Consider the following 5,195-nt stretch of genomic DNA (forward strand, 5'->3'; position numbering starts at 1 on the left):
CTACAAGATCATTACTAGCTGACAGCAGTGTTCCCTCTAAGCTGAGTTGGTGTGAGCTAGCTCACAATTTTTTAGCCTCCGGCTCACACGTTTTTGGCTTAGTGCAGGAAGGATGGCTCCAGAGCAAACTCATTTATGCAGCAGCCAAATCACTCACTCTCAGTTTTAATGCCAGTAGCTCACAAAGTAGAATTGTTGTGCACGAGACTCCGCAGCTGAGAGGGAACATTGCCTCCCAGCATGGTGTGGTGCAGTGCAGAGGTCAGCGTGCTGGACTGAGGTTCCAATCCCCACTCTGCCACCGAAGCTTGCAGGGTGACCTTCGGCCAACCACATACCCTCAGCCCAACCTACCTCACCAGATTGTTGTGATGATAAAATGGAAGAGAGAACAATGTGAAATGCTTTGGGTCCCCACAGGGGAAGAAAAGTGAGATATTAATCAAGCAAATAGATAAATAAAATGAAAAACATCTGAGTTGCAGTTAACTATAATTCCAGTCCATTACATCCAAACCTGCAAACTATGGTCTGCCGTTGTCCTGCAAACCAGAGCGGATAGGCTGGAAGGGAGGAGGCCAGAGGAGCAGAACAAGCATGTATAGTGATCCTGAACAAATATCTGTGGAAACTGGACAGGGCAATACAGTGAAGAAGAGATTGGATTTATACCAGGTCCTTCACTACCCGAAGGAGTCTCAGAGTGGCTTACAAACTCCTTTCCCTTCCTCTCCCCACAACAGACCCCCTGTGAGGGAGGTGGGGCTGAGAGAGCTCTTTCGAGAACTGTCCTTGAGAGAACTTGTAACTGACCCAAGGTCAGACCAGCAGCTGCATGTGGAGAAGTGGGGAATCAAACCTGGTTCTCCCAGAATAGGGTCCGCGCTCCTAACCACTACACCAAACTGGTTCTCAAGAAGAAGATGAAGTTCTGACAAACAAAGATTCAGGGGTTGGAACCTAAGGAGAGGAGCCAGACATATAGGATACAAGAATTAACTATAACAGGACACCCATAAATAAATGATATAACTGGAGAGAGCCACCATGTCACTGTTGTTTCGAGACTCTATTTACCCACATGTGTCAAACACACATATGCTTGTGGTGTTTTAAATTAACTGTTCTAAAGTATGGAAGTTTCTGGGTTTTGCGTTGTACCCTCACGTGCCTGAACAGCTAAGCTCGAAAGCCAAAAGGTAACTTAGCTTGCAACCAAGTACGCTGCAGTAATAAGATACTCATCTCTTTGCTGCCACTGATGTCAACAGGAACTGGCCCATTGTCTTCTATAGGAAGATTAAACATTTATGAGATTGTTTGCATTTACGTTTTCGCTCGGAGCCGCCTGGGCACTAGATGGGAACCACACTATCAATGCTTTGTTTACTCGGATTCACTGAAACCTTAAAGCAAATACTCAGTTCCAGGTAAGGCTGAAGTTACTAACAAAACCTACTCTGTTCTCTGTCAGACAGGTGTGAAGGAACACCTGTGCAGCTCTGCACAGAGTCACCCACTTCGGGGGGGGGCAGCGAGGGGGGAGGGCAAATCCTACTCAACAAGGATATCAAACCAATCTTTGTTCAAAGCTTCCTGAAAGTATTTTTGGTCACAACTTGGATATGGATAAACAAACAGCCCTGGCTACCCCTAGCTGTCAACCTGCCCTCTCTGCGCTCACTATGCCCAGCAAAAGCATGTGTCAACAGAAATTAATGGGGATGATTCTTATTTGAACAGGTGTGTGAGGTGTTGCCACACTGAGAGTATTTTTGAGAGTCGCTAGAGTGAGCAGGAAGGACGGAGCTGTACACGCAATAACCGAGAATTTGGCAGCGTTGATTATCATAACAATTGCACAGCGCATAAGGTTTCACAGTGAGTGGCTCTGATTGAGCCAGTGTCTTCAACCAGGTTTCACATCCTCGCCGTTCACCTACTCCCAGAAAATGGCAAAAGTAACATCGCCTCAATCAATAAATGTGGATAGTTAAGCAAACAGGGTGAAAAACCAGTTTCGGCTTAGCTTCCCCACTGGATATGATCAACATTGCTCCTCATTTCCATAATTCCCAGCAAGAACAGAAGAAATTCATACCTTTCTAAGCTCAGAATGCTGGACGATGTGGAAGAACTGCAAGAACTTACCTTACTGTAATGGAGGCACCTGCCCCACTACTTGAGAATCATGTCTCTCTTTCTCTCTCTCTCTCATCTGTCTATCTGTCTGTCTGTCTGTCTGTCTATCGAGAGCTGGGTTTGTGCATTGGTTAAGAGTGTCAGAGACCCAGGTGTGAATCCCCATTTGTGCCATGAAAGCTCACTGGGTGACTCTCTCTCAGCCTAGCCTACCTCACAAGGTTGTTGTGACAATCAAACAGAAAAGAGGAGAATGATGTAAGCTGCCTCAGGCCCCCATTGAGGAGAACCGCAAGGTACAAATGATGTAAACAAGATAAATAAATGTATACATGTAATAGGGGCTTAATGGTTCAGGTGGGTGGCATTGCAGTGGAAAAGCCTTGCACTGGGTTGTTGTTTTTTATGTCATTTCTCTTCATTTCTAAGGGCTATATGAGAGTTTCTATGGATGGCTTGGTATCCTTATACAATACTCAAAATATCTAGCATGCCCGTAGCAATAGTGGGGCATTCTGGGGCCTGCCCCCCCAACTTCCTGCCAAGCCCTCCTGAATTCCTTTCAGCCCAGCCCCCCCCCCCCGACTCTCTGGCAAGATGTGGTGGCTGCCACAAACTCCCCCTGTGCTGCCAGGGCCACCAGTTCTCCTTGCCTTCCCCCTTTCCGGTGCTTTCTCTCCCCACTCCCGCCCCCGCCCTCCTCCTTATCCTGGTGGCAACCTCCAGAGCATCCTTTCTGCATTGGGGAAAGGCAAGTGGGCAGGCCGGCAGCTGGGGTGGGTGGAGGGGAGCACCAGGGTGGAGGCACAAGATGCCAAAACTCAAGGCAGTCAGAGCTGATGGCCAGGTGGAGGGTGCTGCTGCCACACCTGAGAGCACCAAGAAGCTAATTAAGTTACTTTTACTCAAATTAGCCATTGCCCCCCAAGGAATTAAAATGCCCCCTGACTCAGAAATTCCTGACTACGGGCCTGGTATTTAGGTATTTATACTGTGCTTAACTCCCCAACGGGGACTCAAAGCAGCTTACACAACATTGTCCTCCCTTCCTCTGTTTTATCCTCACAAGAACAACCCTGTGAGGTAGATTGGGCTGAGAGAGAGGGTGACTGGCCCAGGGTCACCCAGCAAGTTTCCACAGTGCGGATTCACCTTTGGGGCTCCCAGCTCCTAGCCTGAGACTCTTACCACTACAGCATGCTCACTCTGATAAAAATAATTTAAAAAGAAGTTTCCCAAACTGCTCTAGGACTAGGATGGGGGAACTATTATATTTCTCATAGGCACTCTCCAAATGGTGCCACAGCAATCAGACCAAAACACACACAGTCCTATTGCACCAGTTATGGCCAATGTTTCTCCATGCTAATTTTGATTCTTCCATCCACCACGCGCAATTAACAGGGCAGAAAAACGTTTAAAACTGGTTTGACCAAAGACTACAGTGGGACATAGAAAAATGAGTGCATGTACTGAGGGCAAGAACTCAAGAACACCACCTCCAGATCTTCAAGAGCAATTTCTGCATGCAAAAAGAGAGACACAGAGAGAGAAACACCTGGGTATTACCATCAGAAGAGGGCTCAGGGGATAAATGTGGCTTTGTTCAAATTTGGTCCTATATATGCATGTGTGAAATAATGAGAGAAACATGTAAATCAATTCCTTTGTTTTCCATTGTCAGCAATGAGGGTAGCATCTGTTAGAGGTTACACTTCAAAAAATGTTCCTGGCGCTCTCCGAGTCTGATTGTGGATCTGCTTACTGTACTCAAAAGTGTGAGTCAGGGCTCCCTGAGGAAGTGCCCAGAAGGATTGTCATCTCTTCCTGGCCACTCACATTGTGGCTAGGCCTGAGCTCAGTGGCTCATCCCCTGAAGAGTTGGGTCTGAGTCCCACCTTTGCAAGTGTACTCACTTGGGTGGCCTTGGACAGTCAGTAGAGTTGTGCAGATTTCAACAGTAAATACAATTTACCTACACAGAGACAACAGGGTTTGCAGTTGCTGACCTGGTCCTGGACCCTGATTGGTCTGCATTCAGCTGAGCATATAGGAAAAGCCCAACCCACATACAAAGATACACACAGAGGTTCTGTCATGTATAATTGGGACTGTGCTTTTTACAACATTCCTGACTGCATACCCTGAACATTCTTTTAAACTGTCCTCGGATACTGGACTTATCAGTCCCAGTTCCTCATCAGTAAATTGGAAATCGCTTCAGTGTTCTAAGGGCAAAGTATGAAGCAAAAAACCTTATGAATCAAGAGGCCCGAGCTTAGGATCTGTTGTTTGGAAAGTCAGGGAAATGGCCATTAAGGCAGAGGGCATTTTTAATCTTCTCCAGTTTTTTCTAAGAATTGCCCATCCATAGCAGTACTTAGCTCTGGGTCAGGGAAGCATAAGTATTTTCACCCTCACAGAGCTAATTGCAAAGTCACATAGGGTTGCCAGGTTCTCCCTAGGCCACCAGTAGGGGCTGGGGGGTTGGGTTGCCAGCTCCAGGTTGGGAAACTCCTGGAGATTTTGGAGGTGGAACCTGAGGAGGACAGGGACTTCAGTGGGGTACAATGCCATAGAGTCCACCCTCCAAAGCATCCATTTTCTTCAGGGGAACTGACTTCTGTGGTCCGGAGATGAAATGTAATTCCAGGGGATCCCCAGTTCCCACCTGGAGGCTGGCATCCATGCCGGAGGATTTCAATTATGGAAGAAGCAATGGAGAAAAGAGTTCAAATAGCCCCCTGTAATTGCCCCAGTGGGTCTGGTGTGGTAGCAGGCAGAAATCCCACAGGACAACCAGGCAGAAGGGACCAGGTAATCACTCACAGTACAGGTGTAAGCAGGAGAGTGGTCAAGAGGCAGTCCAAGGGTCAGGTATACGTAAAGGGGAAACATCAGTCAGTCCAAGGGTCAGGGGTCCAGAAGTCAGGTGGTCCAATGTTCAGTCCAGGTTCAGAGCAACAGAGGTTCCAGTCAGCAAGTCAGGAGACAAGGTGGGTGGTGATGCAGCCATGGTATACGTTGCTCCACAATGAGCAGCTTCCCCCTTC

Source organism: Gekko japonicus, unplaced genomic scaffold (assembly GCF_001447785.1).
Source record: "Gekko japonicus isolate JY-2015 unplaced genomic scaffold, Gekko_japonicus_V1.1 scaffold3866, whole genome shotgun sequence".
Classification (NCBI taxonomy): Eukaryota; Metazoa; Chordata; class Lepidosauria; order Squamata; family Gekkonidae; genus Gekko; species Gekko japonicus.